Here is a 23516-nt window from a genome sequence, read left to right as displayed (position 1 = left end):
TTCTTTTTTTTAACGGTATAAATTAATAGTGGTGGATTGGCCAGTTGGTCATGATCGACTCTGGGCTGGACCAATTACAGCCCAGAGTCGAACTTTAAAGTTGAGGTGAAAAGGAACGCGATTTGTCACGTACGACTTCAGCTAGAAAGTTGCTAATTCAATCATGAAACTGATCAATGATCAGCTGATCGGCTTTTCTCTCTGCGCCAGGAAGAGGAAACCAGCGGAGGTCGCGCTAAACAACAGCAGCAGGTTTAAGCTTTATCAGCTGTTGTAATTTATTTAATATTACTTTCTAGTATCAGCTGATGTTTGCTGGAGCCACAGCTGTAAAGCTGCTGGTCATGATATCCGTTTGGATATGTGGTGAGAGGGAAACATGAAGATGAAACCAGGAGATGACCTTACTGAATCATCAGAGCTGAACAGGTGATGGAGAAACAGGTTTACCTTTTAGGTGACATGAATGAGTTGAAGGGAAGTTATGAACTGTTTCTGAGAGACAAATAACACCAGGATCCTTTTTTTAGGTAGCTGACAGCTGGTAACTGTGCAGGTGTGGATCTAGCAAAGTTTTGCCGGGGGGGGGCAGGTAGGGCATTAACAGGGAAAGGGGGGCACAAAGAAATACTTTTCTTTCTTATTCTTATTTAAAATGTCTCGCTTTTAATAAATAATTATCTGAATCTTACAACCAAAGTTTTCATTTGATGTAAAATGTATAGAAATCCATTATTGTATTCAGTAAATATTAAGTCTAGTATATGCCCTAGTAAATTATAGTATTCTTCCCTTTGGGAAGGCACCTTCTATGAAGGTCTGCAATTTTGTTGAAGAAAGATGTTGAATCTATTTAATTACTGGAGAAAAATAATAGATTTCTGTGCATTTGTTTTATACGTGCATTAAATTAAAATCGGTTTTGTCAATTAAGCATCTTGAGGGTGTAGGTTTAAGTTTATTATAAAGGCTTTATGGCTTTTCCTATAATACCATGGTGGGCCGGTCACTAGTCAAAATGCCCGGGCTGATTTTTTGTCCCAGTCCAGCCCTGATGATATGGGTCACCTGAAAAATGCTGGAAAATGTCACTGGGATGTTTCAGACTTTTTCCCCCCGTCTGGATAGGTTAGTTAGGTTTAGTTTCAAAGTTTTCCCTTTTTAAACAAAAATGTTAAGTTGCTTGGTCCTGTGCTTTCACATATGTGAGCTCAGCTGACATGAAGCAGTGGGTGTCTCTGTCTCCAGCAATAGCAGCACCTCGAGGTAAAGGGGTGACCAGGTTCAGGAGTGGGTTGCCATGTCCTTTATCAAGGAAAATGACATTTCCATGTAGTCTCAAAAGCCTCTGTTTGGAAATAACAGCTTTTAAAAGCCATGAATGTGAATTCAAAATTCTAAAAATATTTTTCTAGGACAGCAGGAAATAAATAATTGAATATATATTCACACTAGTGTTTTACATCAACTGTGACTTCTTTTTAGATTTTATTTAATCATCAGTTATGGTCATAAACACATATTTTAACATAGATCTTACAAGTATGTTTACTTTCAATCCTGGATTGAATAACAGTTTATCATCATACATCAATTCACTTGGTACAGCTAAGGTTGTAATTTTAAAAGCACATGAGCGGTAGTCATATTTATCGTATTGCAGGTTATTATTAGCACTGATGGCACACTGCACTGACGCCTCTGCAGCGGTACATACAGCACCAACACAGGTGTGTAACTTAACATCAAAACCAAACAAAGCTGGACCAGGAGTTTTTTTCTATGCCCCTTACTACATGTAACTCATGGATGGAGCGGTGTTTTGTCTACGCATAAAAGACAACTCAGCAAATAACTGTAATAATTGTATCTTCATCAGTCTGTCACAAAAACACATAATTTGTTCCAGTTTCTTTAGCTGAATCTGTGAAAAATGTCCAAAGTTTTCATGAAGCTTTGAAACTCTGATCAAAATGTCCCAACAGTGACATCTGCGGTCTGGATGAGGTAGGGAAGTATGAGGGCAGAGAGGAGGAAAGCAGTCCTGAGGAACTGTTAAACCATGAGAAAAATGGATTTTCTCATGGTTAAAGATGCAATGAGTGATGTGGCAATGGCTCCGACGTCTCTTATTGCATCTTTCAAGATTGCAAAACATGTGCAACTCTCCCACAGAGAGGAATAACTCATAACACACTCGATGTTTGAATTATCTCTGGTAAAGCACTCGGGGTTGCAAACATGGTTAAACGTAATTATTCATAAGTATACTGACTATCTATCAATTTACCCAAATGACCAAAGTTACATATATACCACAAGCTATTAAAAGCATGCATCATTCCCCTTCACAGCCTATGGCCCAGCATGTTAAAGAAATCTTATAAGCCATTGTTTTACTGGTCAAGTTACATCTTTAATAAGAAATCTTTGCTGATCAGCCAAATAATATAAAATGTCATGATGCCAAAGTTGGTTTCTTCCTTCTTTTCTGAATCATCAGCTGCCGTTTGTATGCATCTGTGACCGAAGGACGGCTATGAGATGGTAATATAAATATAGCGTTTTTGATTTAACATTGTGAAACTTGCATGTGTTTCCATGGTAATCTGCTGGGATGTGTGCCATAAAGACAGATCTCTTAAGACAATTCAAGAATTTTCAGTTCGTTGTCCTCAAGAGTTATAATCCTCGTTCAGACATTTAAAAAAGTTAATTTTTACCTTTCACCTTATGCTCGAGGAGGACAAAGAAACAACGAGCATTGTGTTGCTGAGAAACATGCAGATCATCCACCGTACACCTGAAAGTCTAATAAAGCTTAAATGCTCAGAAAATAATTTTTTTTGTTCCTCTTTGAAGGCTTTGGGAGTAAGACTAGAAAACTCACAAAACTCATACTGATTTGTTGATTTGTTTATATAACCTAAAGCTACTGTGGGTACTTTATACTTCTTTTTGTTTCAAAAAGTGTAGACAGTGATTATGAAAAGTAAAATGAGGAAGATAGAGTTCCAAGCCAAGATGCTCCTCATATTTCCAGAAATATATGAAAATATATGACAAACAAGATGTAAAAAAAAAAAGAAATTGAAGATTATAAATCTTCTTACACTTGGCTGGACTCCCCTTTTTAGTTGTATTTAAAGTATAATTCATATAAATAATATTTAATAAATATCACTGAGACTCTTAGAGGACGATGTTTCTCTTGGAACCCAAGGACAGATCCAGTCACATCACTGCTGTGCTGTCAGACACAGACGTATGTGTAGCCGACTGAGATTTCTTTTTTATTTATTTTATCCCACTTCAGACAACAACTGTTATTTTTAAACACAGAAAATAAGAACCTGTCCTACTTGAAAGCTGAGTCCTCTGTTTGGTGTCAGTGAAATCAATAAAACACTGAACCTACCCACACTTTTCTTCTGCAAGGTGTAATCTGATTGACTGCAGGGCTGCTTCTTTCCACAGCTGGTTTCTATTACATTCTTCTGAAGCAGCAGACATGACATATCACAAACTAGTTCTATCTGGTTAATTAAAAACTTTGTGGGAAGATACACATATCTAATGATAAAGTCAGAAAAAAATGTTTATATTGGTGGCAGCAGTAGTAGACAGGCTCATTTTGTCATTCAGCAAAGCAATTAGAGAAAACCTCTAACGCACTGGGATTTATGGGTAGTTGGAAACTTCTCACTGATCTGACCTAAAATGATAAATTTTCAGTGGCTTTAAGATTAACAAAGACAAAATTTCTTTGAATTTAGCATTTTTTAACACTGCCCTTTAAACAACAAGTTAGAGTCAGGAGCTGTGGTTCAATCTGATTTGAACTGTAATATAAAGGTAAGTAATTAATTTTATATTAATAAACATACTATACAAGTACGAGTTCTGTTATTAACTTAAGCAAAGAGACATCACTGAAAGGTGTTGATATAAAAAAAGGTCTAATGTACGACTTATCCAAGGTGATCTAATGGAAGCGGACGAGCTTCCTGTTTTCTTTAGCCTTTTAAAAATGACCAAAATTTTAAATTTGATTCTTTTATACTGTTAATTGCTAATTGCATGCTGTAATTTTTACATCAGTTAATTTTTGTATCATTTAACTGCTTTTTATATACAATGGCGTGTCCAGCGGGGTGGCCTGGGGGGGCACAGGCCACCCCCCAAACCAGACTGGCCACCCCAGGTGCCACCCCAAAGGCAAAACAATAAAATTCAATCAAATATCAAATGTCCGATTATGTTTTCACGGTGACGCTCAGATATCCGAGTGTAAGTGAATGCAGCATCGCTTCTGCGCTATGCGCATCACGTTAGCAAAGGTAGGAGAGCCAAGCGCGAAAGACGTCACTGCAGGAAACAATTTTTCGGTGAAAGAAAATGAGGACAGAATAAATGTCCCGGTAAGTAATATCAAGTGTGTTGAGTTTAGTAAACTTCGGTGAAATTAGAATACCAAGGAAAAAAATAACACTTAAAGAATTATTGCAGCTGTGGAATATTTCTGACAGTATGCTACTGAGGGGAGCTAACATAAGAGTTATGAGTTATAAGATATAATCTAAGTCGTAACATTGCTGTATGGAGCTGCAAATTTGGTTGCAGGTTAACATAGCTGGACTGGCCATCGGGCATATCCCCAGTGACTTATTTTTTATTTTTTTTGTAATGGCATGAACAATGAGAGGTGGTGGATTGGCCAGATGCAGGTCGATGTGTAGAAATAACTCCGTTGTTTGGTGGTGGCTATGACGGGGCTTCCACAGAGGCAACAGGTGGATGAGGGAAGGGGAGGCAGGAGGAGAGACCCGAAGCAGCCACCAGTCCGAGTGTCAGGTGAACTGAACTTCAGGTAAGAAGTTATGACCTGCAGTCTATCTGGGTCAGATATAAACCAAGTTTAGGTGGAGTTTATTTTCATGTTGCTGACTTTTTACTGTCAGTTGCAATAACTCATACTGCGTTCTAGCCAGCTTGATGGAGTTTTTATACAGCTGGGTGGGTGCTATGATGTTACTGATAGTGAACTTTATTTTATTCATAAGGTTAGTAGAGTTGCCAACGGCTCCTTAAAAAAATGGAATGGTCCCTCATTCAGAGAAAATATTACGCGTTTCGTATTGAGCTGAGAAGAGACGCAGTTTGTCCCGGACTTTAGCTAGAATGGAAAAAAGACACAAAGCTGGATTTATTCTGTCTTTATGCTGCACAGCTGCCTCTTCTCTCATTCTCTCCCCCTCCCTCTCCTGTTGCTACTTCAATCATGAAACTGATCAATGATCAGCTGATCGGCTTTTCTCTCTTGTTTGTTTATCGCCCACTTTGCGCCAGAAAGAGGAAACCAGCAGATATTGCGCTAAACAACAGCAGCACGTTTAAGCTTGATCAGCTGTTGTTAGAATGTATTTAACATTAATTTCTAGTATCAGCTGATGTTTGCTGGAGCCACAGCTGTAAAGCTGCTGGTCATGATGTCTGTTTAGATATGTGGTGAGAGGGAAACATGAAGATGAAACCAGGAGATGTCCTTACTGAATCATCAGAGCTGAACAGGTGATGGAGAAACAGGTTTACCTTTTAGGTGACATGAATGAGTTGAAGTTATCAACTGTTTCTGAGAGACAAATAACACCAGGATCCTTTTTTATGTAGCTGACAGCTGGTAACTGTGCAGGGGCGGGTCTAGCAAAGTTTTGCCAGGGGGCCAGGTAGGGCATTAACAGGGAAAGGTGGGCACAAAGAAATACTTTTCTTTCTTATTCTCATTTAAAATACCTAGTTTTTATTAAATAATTATCTAAATCTTACAACCAAAGTTTTTATCTGACGTAAAATGTATAGAAATCATACATATACCAACAAGACTGTACATCACTGTCACAACAGCATTTGTTTTCATTCAAAGTCTTTATGGCTTTACTACCTGGTGGGTCGGTCTGTAGTAAAAATGCCCAATTTTTTTGTCCCAGTCCAGCCCTGCAGGTTAATACTAGCAGTGTCACCATGCCAGCTGACTATATTTTATCATCAGCCAGTGTTGTTCTTTATCAATATTACCAAAGTTTACCATAAGGCAGCATAGAAAGTATTTACTTGCTTTCAGGTTTTATTCAAATGTTAGTCTTTTCATTTGTTTCCCCACTTTTTTCCTGTTTCAAAATCAAACACCAGTTTGTGAGAAGATTATCTTCTTTTTTTAACAGGCAGATAAAGTTTTGCATTGGCATTGGCTAATTTGTCAATTGTTTGTTACAAATGTTCGTATTTTAATTTTCAAAAATGTTTTTGCCCAAAACATATGTGCACTATATGTCAGTAAAAATACTATGCAAATATTGATGTCCTTGAATGCTGAGTAAATACTGACAAAGCACTGATTGTATCTCTTGTACTTTATCAACGCAGTATCTAAAAACTTTGCACCGTAGTGGTTAAAATCTCATTCTAATAAGAGTTAAAAGTGCATTTGGTTATTAGGTTTATAGGATTATTGAATTATGGTTAAGGGTTGGTAGAATTTTTTTTTTAAACATTATCTGCCAATTAAATCTGCCACCCTTCTCCAAATCTGTGCCCCTACCTGGCCCCCCCAACAAAAATTTTCTAGACACGCCACTGTTTATATAGCCTCTGAAATAATTTGAATTAATGCTGAGAGACATTGTATTTGTTTAAGCTCTTATGTATGATACCATAACCGCTGCTGTTTCATCTCATTGTTCAGCTTTTTTGGAAAAATGATACTGGTTTAAGGTTAGTGCAATCATCTTGGACATTTTTTGTCTGTGTTGGAGAGTGTCTCACAGACCACTGACCTGATTTTCATTTGTGGCTCAAATGTTGGGGAATAAAGTATGTCACCATTACGTGCAGTCACACTGGGCTCACCCTATTCTGGTCATCTTAATGTGTGCTGCAGGGTTTTTGAGCCTCGTGATTATAAAATCATATAAAGTAAATGTCATAAAAGTAAAAAGAAGAAAAAAGAAAGAAAACTCAGAAAAGTGTCACTGTGCTACAGTCAGTATATGAGCTCACTGTGGTCCCTTATTCATTTAGCAATATAATACTTATAATTTCACACATTCGAGGAGGGAATTGGAATTGAAACCCTCAATAACAATCAACATTTTTACTTTGTTCTTTGCTTTTTTAAGGTCAGTAAACACAGATGAGTGGGAATGCAATCCACCATGAAGAGGTTAGCATGATTATTTGATTATAGTATTGCTAAAAACTGATTCAAATATAGAAAAAAAACACAAATCACAAAAAAGTCATGCTTCTTCATCAAATTACTGCTCAGAAATAATGAAAATTTTCCATTTTGAAGACTAGACAATCAAAAAGTAAGTGAGGATCAAGTAGGTGAGGGAAGGACTGGATGCAAAGTCAAGCTTTGGGAAGCACATGTAATCAAAAACATCTCCATCATTGCTACTTTCAGTAGATCAAAGGTGGTGTGGTGTTATTGGTAGCGTTCATTGTGTTTGTAGATTGGCTGCTTCATCAGTGTTAATTTTGACAGCAAACTTTCTTAAAACTTTTTTAGTTTTAGTCATAGTTTAGGCATCAAATTCTAATTGACTAAATACCATCTTTTTTTACTGAGAGAACTTCAAGAGACAATCCAGCAGTTCGCACTGTTTTATAATTAGGCAGTTAAAAGTTCAGGTTGCATGTCATGGTTCTGGGTGTTTGACCCAACTTTTGAGTTTATTGTGTTTTTTCCAAGTGTTTTTGTGTTATTATGATGATTTAGGTTTCACTAGTCAGTCCTGAGTTTTTCTTGCTGTTTTCAGAGTTTTCTTGTGTTCCGTGTTTCCCCTCCTTGTGTCTCCTCCCGTTGTCCCCTCAGCCTGTCTAGTCCCAATGGATTAGTCTGTGTCTTAGTATTTCCTGTTTTATTTTGACAGTCTCCTGTCCTGTGTTCAGTTTTGCTTCCTCTTGTGTCATTAGGTCTGTTCATCACAGCTATGTTCCCCATGTGTTTCCACTTCCCTCGTCACCCCATGTGCATTTATTGTGTGAGTTTTCTTTCGTTCATTGTCAGGTTGTTTGTTAGTCTTCCCCATCTATTGTTTTTTTTCCTTGTTACCTGTGTGTTGCTCTGAGTTTAGTTTCTCCCAGTTTAGATCAGTTATTGGCTTTTGGTTTTGAGTTTCTGTTGTAGTGTTAGATCTGAATTCTTGAATTGGATTTAGTTTTAGTTCCTTCGTTGAGGTTGTTATCTGTGTCATGTTCCTCTTGGTTCCTTCTTCTGTCTCAACTGCTTGTGCTTACACAAATGCTCCCTTGTCTGTCTTTATGTTCTTTTTGATTATTTCCTGTTTTACTCGATTTAACCTGTGTCCTCTGATTCCCATGCACTGTTGTTCTGCTAAAAACTCCACTCTATGACTCAAAATTGATATCTAACACAAATAAAATAAAAAATTAAAACAGAAAAAACAAAAGGTATAACATTTCTTCTTTTTTCTGTCTACAGTGGTAGCAGCAGCTGTGGGGATATCGGGCCAGACTCACGTATTTCTGGATAAAACCCAGACAAGAGTGATTGCTCCATCTGGGTCATCTCTGACTTTGCACTGCTGCTTGAGCACAAAGAAATATGAGAGATATCGAGTGTCTTGGTATTTTAGCTCACATGGACCTTCATTCAGCAACTCAGGGAATCTGTGCAGTAAAATAATTAACAAGTTTGCAAACAGTTCCACTGAAGGCAGTGAAAATACACACATTTTATCTGTTGTTAATGAAACATGCAGTGGATGGTACTTTTGCAAAATCACAGGAGAGGTTCCCAGTTTAACAGAAATTCGGAGCAATGGAAAAGAAGTACTGGTTTGTAAGTATTCTTGTAGTGACATTTTACTTTAACTAGCATGTGTGAGCAATGCGCAGAAATGTAATAACTGGTTTAGTTATACATTTTGATACTAATTCATATGCTTTACCCACTGATACTTCAAATAAACTGGCTTACAAAGATTAAATGAATGTGTAACATATGTGTTAAATACTTGTGAATTTCACCCAAAACACTTTCTTTTTTTGGATTAAATATGTCATTTTGCATCTCACTCTCCTACCTGTGTGATCTGAGTCTGTGTGCGTTCATGTGCGTGTGTGCGCTGCGTGGTGACGTAGGCGCGTGCATGTGTGCCCCGGTCACAGCTCCTTTCAGCATGGCCGGAGGTAAGTCACTGCCACGTTGCTCTCAGCTAATTAAAGTTTGTTCGGATCCCAAGCTGCAGTGTGAATACAGCCGAACCGCCGCGTTTTTGTTTGTCATTAAGAGACTCATTCGGGATAAGTTTTGTGGAGGGCGGAGTTCACTAATATACACTTATAATGAGTTTTAGTCGAGAACGCAGCTAAAATGCTAGCATGCTAAGTTAGCCTGATCGCTAGCGGCTTGAGAGCGTACTCGCGGCAGTCTCCCTTTTTTTAACAGCATGCACTCTTTTTTCCTTCGTCAGGAGAGGTGTACTGGCAGTCGCATGACACACACAGATCGAACACATATTTCTGTGTTGCAGGTATGGAGATGTTCTTATGTTTTGGAGATGCAGTCTTTCATTTATTGTTCTTATAAGTTGTTTTGATGTTTTTTCAGTGACATATTATTTATTTTGTGCTTTTTGTTTTTGAGAGCTTAAGTTAATGTTTTAAAACAATTTGTTGTATTTGATTCATTACATTAATGTACATTAATGAAGCTGCAGGCACAGCTCCTTTCAGCATGGCCGGAGGAGAGGTGTACTGGCAGTCGCATGACGCACACAGATCGAACACATATTTCTGTGTTGCAGATGTACAGTAAAGAGCCAAAGACCAGTACTGTCTCCTGCCTCTTACTTTCACGCCAGAACACAACGCAGAACAACAGGCGTAACACATGAACGGGTTACATTGGTGCCGTGACCCTTTGGATTCATCAAGCATCGACGTCATCTCGATCACCGTGGGGAGCTCGTCGCAATTGCCCTCGTTCCAAGTTGGTTGCTTTTCCTAACTTGTGTGGGACTTTTTGAATGAGCTTGGACATTTAATCTGCTCAATTCTCATCCTGGATAACATTAAGTGTTAGTTAAGAATACTGTGTTTGCTTTTGTACAGTTGCACTATTTGGAATCTTGTTTCTTGTGATTGTGCTTTATTCATCATTATGGAGTCAGCATCTGGTTCAGAGGCAACTGGTGTTCCTGATGGGGAGGTTTCCTCTAATGTTGGTATGGGGCGAGGGTGGTTTCTTGGGGATGGGGTTCAGACACCTAAAGTTGGTGTGTCATTTGCTCCCAAGTTTTGTTCCACTCGTCTCCAGGTTCCCCCCTGTGACATTCAGACCCCGCAGACAGCTGGCAGTGCTGAGTTGAGTACACTCATCTCAGATTTGGCCAATCAGATTGGTCAGTCCATTGTAGCCCAGCTGCAAGGTGATAAGGGGACCAGTATGCCTACTGAAAGCTCTAAGGCTGAGCAGGGACCCCCTGAGCTAAATTTGTCTGGGGTGAAACTTGTCTTGCAATCAGACGTCAAGGAGCCACCAGTTTTCAGGGGTGATGGCAGTGATAAATTTTCCATTCATGAATGGGTTGAAATGATGGAAATGTACTTTGTAAAACGCAACACACCAACAGATCAGCGAGGATGTAGTGAGGGTCACCCTACGTCACAACCCCTCACTTGACCATGTCCAGGTTCCTGAATTGATATTTGACATTCTGAAACAGCACTTTAGTGTATTGACTTACTCTTCTATGCCTATGGCTGACTTCTATAACACGAAACCATTACAACATGAGGGAGTGATGGAATATTGGATAAGGCTAAACAATGCTATTGACGTTGCTGACGAGTGCTTGCGTAGGCAGGGGCGTAATGTTGAGGATCCAGGGCGTGAGGTCTCGATGATGTTCATCAAGTATTGCCCTGACCCCATCCTCTTGAACAGGCTCAGCATCAAAGCAGCTGAGGAGTGGACAACCACTGAGGTTCAAGAACGCATTGATAGCTTCCAGCGTGAACTCAGGGCACGCAGTCAGGGCAGTTTCCACACCTCACAGAGGAGAGAGGTTAGCCACAACTGCTCTATTGTGCCTCAAGAAGCGATGGCATCACAGCCTGGGCAGGCCAGTGTCGCCTTGCAGTCTCAGCCTACAGCACCAGCCTCAAACCTTGCTTGTCAGCTTTCGCCCACAGCAGCTTGCTTCACTCCTGTTCTAGCTGATGTTTCGACAACCTGTCCTTCTGGGACATCAGTGTCTTCTTGTCCGGTGCCTACTCCTACTCCTCAGTTCCAACAGTCACCAACATACAGTGTGTCCACTCAATCTAGTCAGCAGTCAGTTGGTTGCGAGCTTGGTTCGACTAACACCCAAGCTTTTGATGTGACTGGCATGCGCGCTCTGATCAGCCTCTTGGATCGCGTGATTGCATGTCAGAATGTGCAGACTACAGCCCCTGCATCTGCACCTTCGCAGCGTTTTACCCGCGGGCCCTTTCTTAAGAAGAGTTGTCAGGTCTGTGGCAACACTGGTCATTCCACTCACATGCACTGCAGGAGAGAGAATCTCTGTCTTGCATGCTTTGCTCCTGGTCATTGGAAAAAGGACTGTCACAGTCGTCGTGAGGGACGGGAGGCCGGGGCTGTCGCGAGGCAGGGTTGGCCTTCGGAAAACTGAATCACCCACACTTGGAGAGGGGCAGTGTGGGGGATGAACCTAATACCCTCAATCATGATGAATCGGATCTCGAAATTCTTTATGTCAACACCTGTTCAACAATGCCAGAGGGATACCGTGTCGTGGTTCAGGGACCAGCAGTAGTGCCTACATTTAGTGAATTGTTCTACACCCAAGTTGCAGTGAATGACAAGGTTAACTTGAGGGGCATGATGGATTCCGGGTCTATGGCTTGCACTATGAGTGAAGAGGCCGAGAAGTCACTTAGAGAGGCTGGGGCTCTTGTGAGTGGACCGCAGTCGGCCGAACGTATTGTGCTGGTTGGCTGTGGTGGGAAGCAGACCCACCCAAAGTGCGTTTATGACTTGACACTTACTGTCCACGGTGTGAAATGCATTGTACCAGTTTTGGTAGTGTCGGGCCAGCGTGATGAGCTCATCATTGGCTCCAATGTTCTCAAGTACCTGATGCGAGTTATGAAACATTCTGATGACTATTGGAAGCTTGTGTCTGTGGGAAGCAAGCACTCGCTTCTTGACTATGAGCACTTCTTGGACATGATGTCGTGCACCACCAGATGGAGGGGTGAGGAGGTTCCTGACAAAATTGGCACTGTGAAACTGCCTCGTGCTGTGACACTACTCCCACGGTGTGAGCATCTGGTATGGGGCAGGCTGCCCAGCAATGTGCCAGTCTCTCCAGGCAGCACGATCATCGTGGAACCTTGCACCTCTGGGTCTGGGCCGAGAGACGTTCTTGTTGGCCGGGTGATCACATCCATGTGGGGTGATTGGTGGGTGCCATTGAAGATGACCAATCTCTCCTCAAAACCACTAACCTTGAAACGCAACTCGAGGGTTGCTGTCGTTTCATCTTGCCTTGCGGTGGAGGACCTTGATTTCCAGCAGGACTCCTGCAAGATGGCGAGTATGGCCCAGGTACCAGTCAGTGGGCCAGCTGCTACTGAGGCCGACTTGAATGACAGGTTGTGCTCCCTAGGTTTGGGTGATCTTGACATTGACTCATGCCATGCCAGCTTACAATCAAAGAGAGAGCTTGTTGAGCTAATTGAGCAGTATGAGGACATCTTCTCTAGACACCCGCTTGACTGTGGCGAAGCTAAACGCTTTGTACATCGGATCCACCTGACTGATGAACGCCCATTCCGTATGCCTTACAGAAGAGTACCCCCTGCTCATTACCAACAACTAAGGCAGGTACTCACTGACATGGAGGAGAAAGGGATTATTCGCAAATCCATCAGCGAGTATGCATCCCCCCTCGTCATGGTCTGGAAAAAGGATGGTGGATTGCGGATTTGTACGGACTTCAGGTGGTTGAATGCGCGGACTCTTAAGGATGCGCACCCACTCCCTCACCAAGCGGATTGCCTTGCCGCGCTTGGGGGCAATGCCTTCTTCAGCACGATGGACTTAACCTCTGGGTTTTACAACATTCCAATGTGTGAGGAGGATAAGAAGTACACCGCTTTCACAACGCCTGTTGGCCTCTACGAATACAACCGGATGCCACAAGGGCTCTGCAATAGCCCAGCTTCATTTATGCGCATGATGCTGAACATCTTTGGTGACCTCAACTTCACCAGTCTGCTCTGCTACTTGGATGACCTCCTGGTCTTTGCTCCCACTGAAGAGGAAGCCCTGTGCCGGCTCCGAGCTGTTTTTCAAAGGTTGAGAGACAACAATCTCAAGTTGAGTCCAAAGAAGTGTCATCTGCTGCGGAAGTCAGTCAGGTTTCTTGGTCATGTCATCGACCAGACCGGAGTGGCTGTGGACCCAGCTAAGGTGGAAGTGATTTCCAAGATGCCAAAGGAGGCTCTAATGGAGAAGGATGGTTGCACTCCTTCTGTGAAAAGGATTAAGTCCTTTTTAGGAATGGTCTTTTTCTATCAGTGCTTCATTCCTGGTTGCTCAGCCATTGCCAAGCCTCTGTTTGCTCTGACGGCTGGTCAGAAGAGGAAGGGACGGACTAGTCACGCTGGGAGGGGTGCTGGCATGTTCAGGAAGTTGACTGCTGCAGATTGGAGCCCTGCATGTGACAAGGCCTTTCATAAACTGAAGGACGACCTCCTTAACTGTGCCGTGTTGGCTCACCCTGACTTTTCACGACCGTTTATTTTGTCTGTGGATGCTTCTCTGGATGGACTGGGAGCGGTTTTATCACAATTGCCTATCGACGGGGATAAGGCACGCCCTATTGCTTTTGCGAGCAAAGCACTAAGCAGGTCACAGCAGAGATACCCAGCCCATCGCCTTGAGTTCATGGCCCTGAAGTGGAGCATCTCTGAAAAGTTCAGCCACTGGTTGAAGGGGCACCAGTTCACAGTGTGGACTGACAACAACCCGCTCGTTTATGTATTTACCAAACCCAAGCTGGACGCTTATGAACAAAGGTGGGTGGCCAAGCTGTCATCCTACAACTTTGATTTGAGGTACATCCCAGGTCGAAAGAATGTTGTAGCAGATGCACTTAGTCGTGACCCCTTCACCTATTCTATTGGTGGGCGCTTGCTTCAGGAGCCCTACGAGCACTTGGTGCGGAATGCAGAAGGTGCGGCGGCTCATGAGGTGCAGGACGCTTTCAGGTTTGGTGTCCAAAATATTCAGGTTGCCCAACAACCTGTTCCAGCTCTGACCTCAGAAGATTCCTACAGTTCGTCGGAAGTCACGGCTACCTTGGTTCACCATAATTACTGGGAAACCGCTGCGGAGAATAGAGCTGCCTCCCTTCTCTACCTTGTTCAGCAGTTGCAACCAGTTGGCAATGATGTACTGCCATCACTTACCTTACATGAGCTGGAGGACCACCAACTTCAAGATCCCGTCATCTCCGCTGTCCTGCCACTCGTAGCCCGCAGGAGGCGCCCTTCCAGGCGTGAGAGACATGGTATGGATTCCAGGGCACTGGCCCTATTGAAGCACTGGGAGAGGCTCAAGGTTCGGGATGGCATTCTCTACAGGGAGACGAGAGACCCTGTGAGCAAAACAAAGAGACTCCAGTTGGTGTTGCCAGTGAATTTACGGGTGCAGGCCTTGAAAGGTGTCCACGATTTGGCAGGGCACCAGGGTCAAGTTCGCACCCTCCACCTAGCAAGGCAACGTTTTTTCTGGCCCAATATGGAGAGGGATGTGAAGGAGCATGTTCGGTGCTGTGGAAGGTGCATACTTGCCAAGACTCCAGAGCCTGCAGCACGAGCCCCATTAGAGAGCATTAAGACCTCTGCTCCCATGGAGCTCATCTGCATTGACTTTTGGTCAGCAGAGGACAAAAAGAAGCGCTCTGTTGATGTGCTTGTGGCAACTGACCACTTCACGAAAATGGCCTTTGCTTTCCCGTGCAAGAATCAGACTGCCAAGCAGGTTGCCAGAAAGTTATGGGACTGTGTTTTTTGTGTATATGGTTTCCCTGAGCGTATTCACTCAGACCAAGGTCCCAGCTTTGAGAGTGAATTATTTTCTGAGCTTCTGCAGATTTCGGGCGTTGCCAAGTCTCACACTACGGCTTATCACCCTATGGGCAATGGGGGCACGGAGCGGTTCAACCGCACACTTGGCAACATGCTGCGAGCTCTCCCTCTCAGAGCCAAACAGGAATGGCCGCAGCAGATTCAGACATTGACCTTTGCTTATAATGCAACTGTTCACGAGACTACTGGATATGCCCCATTCTACTTGATGTTCGGCCGTGTCCCACGACTACCGGTCGACGTTATGTTCAAGTCTGTTTTGCATGATCCCATTGTGGTGGACTTTAACGGCTACTCCAAGCTTCTTCTGTCATACTTGTCTGAGGCTGCCAAGATCGCCCGGGAGCACACCAGCAATGAGCAGGAGCATCAGGCTCGTCAATACAATAAGAAAATCAAAGGTGTGTCTCTGAACGTTGGGGATCGCGTCCTGCTTGCCAATAAAGGTGAGCGGGGCAAGAAGAAACTTGCAGACAAGTGGGAGCCTCAGGTTTACACTGTTGTGGAGAGGCATCCCAGGACCCACATTTACAGGATCAGTGACTCTTCAGGCCAGAGTAAGGTTGTACACAGAAACCTTCTGTTGGACGTGAGTTTCCTTCCTGTCCAGGATTCGTTGGGAAGTCAGTCCCTAGATTTTTTCTCCAGTGAGGGGGATCTCAGTGCTTGTGGGGATCTGGAGGACCCTGGCAGTCTAGAGACAGAGTCTACCGCAGCAAGGACTTCCTTGTGGGTCCTTTCGGATTTGAGCCATGGAGTGGATGTGGATTCTGTGGCAGGAGAGCATGCCTCACAGTCCACGGATCGTCAGCATGGTTCATGTGATGGTGCGGCTGTGGACAATGCCCTACCTGACTCTCAGACTTGCACAACGCACACTTCAGCAAGCCCTTCTGGTCAGGCCCAGCACCTTGCTCTTCCGACTCCGGTTGACTGTTCCGCTACCTCTGATTTGACACAGTCTGGCACAGATTCTGTTCCAGGTGCCTGTCATGGGGACGCTGTTGTTCCGCAGACTGTTCCTGTTTCTGGCTCAGACATCAATCAGACCTCTGGTCAGCCGTATACTGAGCAGCCATCCAACTTGCCAAGACATGACTCTGACCATGCCAATGTTCGAAGCAGAGTGGTTACCAGAGCAGGTCGGGTGGTAAAGTCAGTCCAACAGGCTGATAGAAAACATGGTCCAGAAGCCTATTACATGGGGCCTGTTACCGCCACGGGAGGCTCGGCCTCTGACGTAGACTGTTTTTTTTGGTCATCCCATTGCGTATTATGAATGTGTTGTACTTGCTTGAGGCATCATGACACCCACCCTGGGCGTGTTTATGGGACCACTTTTGATGAGGTGTAGGCTGCACCTTTGTGTTCTGAAAGGGTTGGAGGCCTGATCAACCTATCCAACTTCTTTTAATCCATTTATGGATAGTTTTTTAACTGAACTATGGGATAAGATCCTTGGGTTGCCTGTTCTGGAGGTGATGGTAGTTCAGCATCGTTGTGCCTCTTGGTACTGCAGTACCATTCAGATGTGTAGTGATTTTGGTGAAATTCAGGGGGGGTGAATGTAACATATGTGTTAAATACTTGTGAATTTCACCCAAAACACTTTCTTTTTTTGGATTAAATATGTCATTTTGCATCTCACTCTCCTACCTGTGTGATCTGAGTCTGTGTGCGTTCATGTGCGTGTGTGCGCTGCGTGGTGACGTAGGCGCGTGCATGTGTGCCCCGGTCACAGCTCCTTTCAGCATGGCCGGAGGTAAGTCACTGCCACGTTGCTCTCAGCTAATTAAAGTTTGTTCGGATCCCAAGCTGCAGTGTGAATACAGCCGAACCGCCGCGTTTTTGTTTGTCATTAAGAGACTCATTCGGGATAAGTTTTGTGGAGGGCGGAGTTCACTAATATACACTTATAATGAGTTTTAGTCGAGAACGCAGCTAAAATGCTAGCATGCTAAGTTAGCCTGATCGCTAGCGGCTTGAGAGCATACTCGCGGCAGTCTCCCTTTTTTTAACAGCATGCACTCTTTTTTCCTTCGTCAGGAGAGGTGTACTGGCAGTCGCATGACACACACAGATCGAACACATATTTCTGTGTTGCAGGTATGGAGATGTTCTTATGTTTTGGAGATGCAGTCTTTCATTTATTGTTCTTATAAGTTGTTTTGATGTTTTTTCAGTGACATATTATTTATTTTGTGCTTTTTGTTTTTGAGAGCTTAAGTTAATGTTTTAAAACAATTTGTTGTATTTGATTCATTACATTAATGTACATTAATGAAGCTGCAGGCACAGCTCCTTTCAGCATGGCCGGAGGAGAGGTGTACTGGCAGTCGCATGACACACACAGATCGAACACATATTTCTGTGTTGCAGGTATGGAGATGTTCTTATGTTTTGGAGATGCAGTCTTTCATTTATTGTTCTTATAAGTTGTTTTGATGTTTTTTCAGTGACATATTATTTATTTTGTGCTTTTTGTTTTTGAGAGCTTAAGTTAATGTTTTAAAACAATTTGTTGTATTTGATTCATTACATTAATGTACATTAATGAAGCTGCAGGCACAGCTCCTTTCAGCATGGCCGGAGGAGAGGTGTACTGGCAGTCGCATGACACACACAGATCGAACACATATTTCTGTGTTGCAGATGTACAGTAAAGAGCCAAAGACCAGTACTGTCTCCTGCCTCTTACTTTCACGCCAGAACACAACGCAGAACAACAGGCGTAACACATGAACGGGTTACAAATGCTCATCAGAAACTAGTATTTTGCCCACAGCAAACATCTTTCAAAGAAGAAGAAGAAGAAAAGGAGCTAAGCCCTGTTCAGGCCGTTCGTGCAGCGTGCCCAAAAAGAAGCGTAAATTTTTTTTTGTCGAGCCGTTACAACAGACAACAATCTTGTGGATCAACAGAAGAGCAATGTAAGACTAAGTATCTCTTGTATGTGTATATTTATGTATTTAACTTGTATTTATATTAAACTTATACAATTAGCAGATGCACACTTAGGTTTGTAAGATGCATCTCCTTTCCGCAAGTAACGACAGGAGTGCCAAAGCAGCCAAACATTTGTATCGGTACTTTATTGTTACATGGTTATGTCATAGGTTAGGGTATATTATAATAATTTGAGTTCTGCTATACAGATAAATTTAACTTGCAGTTAGACATAGTAATGAGCAGAATAGCAAATTACCTTTTACAGGGAGTGGATTAGTAAAGTAAAGAGTTAGTAAAATTTCACTCTTTTTGTGTAGCAAGTCTAATAGTGAAGAGCCTTTTTTGTGATGTGTATTTGACTTTTCAGCTGTGTGGACAATGGCCAAAAGAAGAGCCTAAACACGTCGATTCAGCTGCAACAGGCCCCAGGTAGCCTATCTAAATACTAATTTACATTACCTTTGTTTCTTTCATTTATAGTGTTCATTACATGTTTGCATTACCCAAAACCAGTAAGCACATCATGCATAAATATTGTTTAAATCTATTGTCTCTCATTTCCTTTTAATCCCCACAGTGGTCACGCATACGTCCTTCAAACGAACTTATATAACTTAATGCCATCATAATACTGTTTGTTGTGCCACGTCTACCTTTCACTATTCACTGCACACAAGATGTTCAAAATCAAATTTTAACCTTGATGTTTTCAGTGATCATCAAGGATCGCAGTTCAGCACGCCAGTGAATACTAACTGCCTCCAACCGACACTTTGCTCCTGATAATGTGTACATCTAATTATTAAAAAACATTCTGATTAGGTCGACAGCTCATCAGGAAAGGACAGAAAAACAATAAACAAATCCAATTTACTTCATATACTCAAAGGCTGTCAATGACAAAAAGGAGTAAAACAGAAGCTAAGGACATAAAGGATGCTGTGGCCATTGGGTTTTATCATTTCTATTTTTTCTGAATTTTTACCTTCAAATCTTAATATTAATTCAATCTTTTTTATTATATATACATTTTTGTTGTACAATCATTGCAAATTAGAGAATTTTTTAAATCATGAAAGTTTTTTTTCTACAAGAATAAACAGAAATTATTGAAAGTGTCTCTCTTCATCTTTGTGTTTTAAACAATGCAAAATGTCCTGTAATCTTATCATCATGTGCTTATGATTTTTCTAACAAATGACTGAATTTTATGCATTACCAATGTGAAATCACAGCCTAATCTTAATGCAGATGTTTGCACACATACAGTACTGTACATGCAAAAGATGCTTGAAGTGGGGAAACACTTCAAGACATTTTCTCTGTGGGAGGATTGTTCACCTATTTCCAATCCTGATTATGACCGCCACCTCTCAGGCCGCCCATACGTCTGTAAAGTCAGTTATGATCTGGGTGTCTGGTTTATGATTATATCAGGCTGCAGTGACTTGACAAAAACTTTTTTTTATGAGTCAGACGTGAATAATAAATTAGACCAAATATAAAATGTAATGAATTATGTGATATAAAAAATGGATTTTCTTTCAGTAACCTCAAAGAAATTTGTTCATCGTGCATTTTTTTAACCATCATACCTTCTTTTTTGTTTTTTGCTTTCTTACACTCAATCTCAACATGTTCAGTGCTGAATTAAATTAAAACAAATGAAATTGAGACCATAACGCTGCACGGGTCTGAGATTCTGCTCTGTATTAAACTGTCTGCAAACAGCATCTCTGAGTGCTCTCGTTATTGGTGATAGATTCAAATAAAAATTGAGGCAGACCCCTGTGGTGCTCACGTCTTTTCTGCAGTACAAAAGAATAAATAAAGACAAATATTATAGCATACAATAGTAATTATTTTTGTCTTCTGTTATGTACAATCTGTTGGAAATAGTTATTCAGCAAATAGAAAAACACCAGTCGGCCAAAAGATATAATAGAGATATTCAAAATGTGTTATTTGAGAATTGTTTAGAGGAAAAATGTTTTTTGACATAACTGTGACTTCATACTGTGGAGGTTAAATTCAAAAACTCATCACTGCAGTCAGATGATTTTATTAATGCCCCATTAGTAGGTGTGCACAAAGTCCCCCTTCATATAGTTTTAAATGTATGCCTGTAGATTAATGAGCTTTTCCTGGTTCTAATTATAGCACAGCAACACCATAGCAACAGCATGGCCACAACGTCCTCATATTTCTTGGCCTCCTCATTCATTTCTAAATGCTGTCTTATGGGATTTTAAAGTGAGGATATTACTTTGATAAAATCAGTGCATGCATCAATCTAAAACCCTTAATTAGATATCTTATAAAAGTATTTCAAAACTTTGTGGATTCTCTGCCTTGAAGGCACACTTGAAATCCTGTTTGATGCAGATAAGCAGGCAGCTCACATGGTTGAGGTTTTGATTAAAAGTCCCAAAGTCACTTGTCTCAACTGAGGTTTTAAAACAGCCCTGTCGTGTGGTTTTTTTTCCATCTGAATTAATAAAAGAATGACAAGTGTGTTTGAGGGGTTTTTGTAAAAAATGTAAGACTAGAGAGCTGCAGTGTTGACATCACACCCCGAATAACCTCTCACAATATTTTTTTTCCATAAAAGAGACAAACATCTTTACTTCTGAGAACATCGTGAATTCGCAACAACTGTTATTGCAAATCAGAACCTTGGTTATTTTCCACAAATTAAGGCAATGATTACTTTGTCCCAAGTGTCAAAAGTAGCAGTGCTTTGGTCTCTACTGGTTTTTGCATCACTTTTACATCATTCAGCCCTCCTCTCAATTTAGGCATGCAGTCCAAAGAATAAACCACAATTTTATTATTTAAATAAAATCCATTCTTATCTTAACACATGAAATAAACAACATAACATAAATACTCCATACAAAGGCTGTCCTTTTAATACTAGCTGACTTCAAACCTGTAGGTTCTGACTTCTCTTTCAATACTGACCAGAAGGAAGGAGCAGGATTACTTATTTATTTATTTACATTTAACATGAGATGAGATTAATTCCACTACTAGGATAAGGATGCTTGGCTGAAAAGCATCAGGATAAGACCTGCATATAACTGGTCTGCACTTATAAAGCGCCTTTTGGACCTTTGCAGTAATACAAAGCATTTTAGATTATGTTTCACATCCAACCACATCTACACACTTACACGACAATGCCACGCATGATGCTTGCTTTCTGTCAGAAGTACCTCCTGAGAGTTCTCCTGATGGCAGGAGAAAGGCACCAGCAGCCCTGTGATTAGTGGACAACCTGGTCCACTGCCTGAGTTGTGGCTACGTTGTGAAAGTTTCTTGTAGTCAGCTGATCCTTCAAAATCAGTTTCTGAACTTATTCTACATGTTTAGATTTGTCTTTAAAAAAAAAAAAAGAATTGCTCAACAATTGTCAATTGCTCGACTACCTAAAAGGGATAAGCAACTGTCTGTTTTTCCAAGTCATAGATTAACCTTTAATCAATTATGCCAATTTTCAGTTAATATACTGACTATTGTTTGTGATGATTTGTGTGTTTTTAATATTTTCAATATTTTATCTCTCATATTTTTCTTTTGAAAGAGTTTAAATGCATTTTTGTATTTCAGTTCCTCCTGCTGTTGCTTCTAATTCATCTCACGTGCCAGACTGTCTTTATCCTCAAAGCAGTGGAGCATCTCCACACTCCTTGTGTCATTCCTCTTTGTTTCACGTGTCTGATCTCTGCCCCTGTTTTTTTATGCGTCGTTAGTCTTTACGCATTGTTTGGTTCTTTGGATCTCTGGATGGTTCATGGACTCTGTCGTTTTTCCTGCTCCTTATCTACATTTTTGTGCCTGACCTACCTCTGCTTTGTTTAGAAACACTTGGATTTTGGACCTCGCGCCGTGTCTGATCCCTGCATGTGAGACTGCTCTCGCTCTCTTTAACTCTGCTCCTCCTACGTGTGCCTGTGGTGATTTATCAGGATTCATGAGCTGAATGACAGCGAATCTTGTTGAGCCTTTTTTGTGAAAGAAAATCATTTAGTCCTAATTGGTGACATTAGGTTTATTAAATAAAAATAAATAACTACAGTGAGTTGTTATATGGTGTTAATGACATATTAGTATAAAGTGCAATTAACTGCAGTGTTTTTATAAAATCAGTTACTGAGGCCATTTTTGAAACCTGTCAAATACAGACATGGTGCATTCATGGTTGTGTCATAAATTACATACACAGCAAGTAATAAAAGTGGTTTTCAAATGAATTATTCAGAAAGAAGGGGCCCACAGACAAATCGCTGTCTCAGAAACTCCATAAGTTAAACTTTGCACAGCTCAGAAAGAAAGTCGGTTGGCTTGTGGCTGTATATGAGCCCAGCCATCGTCTTTATGTTTCTGCTGCTTGCTTTGAATGGGCTGTCTCCTACTCGGATCTCTAAACTCCTACGCTCATGCTCAACCCCATATCCCCTCAACTCATCTAAAATAAACCCTTTAGCTGTTCCAGGGAGATGTTGCATGCTTGAGGTCGTAGCCCTTTAATCTCAGAAGACTCTCCCACACTGTATCTGTCACGGTCCTGGGTCTCCTGACCCAGCGTTTTTAGTTCTTTGTGATTTTTGTATTATTGTACTTGTGTGTGATTTATTCTATGGCTTCTAGTTTTGATCCCTTGCCCTTCATGTCTCTCTGTGTCCCCTCTGTTCTGTGTAATTGTGTGTCTTTGCATGTTTGAGTTTCTTGTTTTCTGTCACTCTGCATTGTGCATTATGTTCTCATGGTTGGTTTTTTGTTACTCTCTCTAGTCTAGTCTCTTGTGTTCCCAGCTGAGTATTTCCCTGTGTATTTTGGTTCTTAGACCTCTGCCTTATGGTTTATGTCTCTGTATTTCTTAGTTGCTGTCTCCACTGTGTCAAGTTCGCGTCTCTGTGTGATACTTCCTGTTTTACTTTGATGGTCCGTGTCTCATGTGAATGCGTCCTGCTTTGCTTGTCTTGTCAGTCCTGATTTCTCCCAGCTGTGCCCTCCTTCTGTGTCTCATTCCCCTCGTTACTTCCCAGTGTATTTAAACCCTGTGTTTCTCTGAGTCAGTGTCGCGTTGTCCCTCATGCTGTGTGTGGATCTCCCTGTGTCTCCCTGTGAGTTCTTAGTTTATGGTTTCCCAGTTTAATCTAGTTTTGTATGTTTGTTCTACCAGCAAATAAAGCTGTGTTTTGAGTTCACCTCCCCGAGTCTGTGAGTCCTGCATTTTGGGTCCAACTCCTGCCTGCCGCACAGCGATTCATGACAGTATCCGACCTGCTCTCATCACTGACGCTTTAAAAATTGTTTTCATATCCCTTTATACCTTTATGCCTCTGTGTGCATGGCAGGGCTATAAGTGC

The 23516-nt window shown here is 41.6% G+C and overlaps 1 long non-coding RNA gene across 2 annotated transcripts; it reads left to right on the top strand.

The window, feature by feature from the left end:
- The first annotated feature begins 8471 nt into the window (after nucleotides 1-8471).
- On the top strand, nucleotides 8472-22967 carry LOC308391783. 2 transcript variants are annotated; one of them, XR_013970694.1, is made up of 4 exons: nucleotides 8472-8866; nucleotides 17978-18122; nucleotides 18509-18570; nucleotides 18855-22967. It is a non-coding gene; the product is annotated as an uncharacterized lncRNA (long non-coding RNA). The 2 variants fall into 2 exon arrangements; XR_013970695.1 differs by having other exon boundaries at nucleotides 18509-22967.
- The last annotated feature ends 549 nt before the right edge of the window (nucleotides 22968-23516 follow it).

This window comes from Rhamphochromis sp. 'chilingali' (genome assembly GCF_963969265.1).
Source record: "Rhamphochromis sp. 'chilingali' genome assembly, chromosome: 2".
Taxonomy (NCBI): domain Eukaryota; kingdom Metazoa; phylum Chordata; class Actinopteri; order Cichliformes; family Cichlidae; genus Rhamphochromis; species Rhamphochromis sp. 'chilingali'.
Note: the sequence above shows the minus strand (reverse complement) of the source record. Positions and strands in the feature narration are given on the sequence as shown.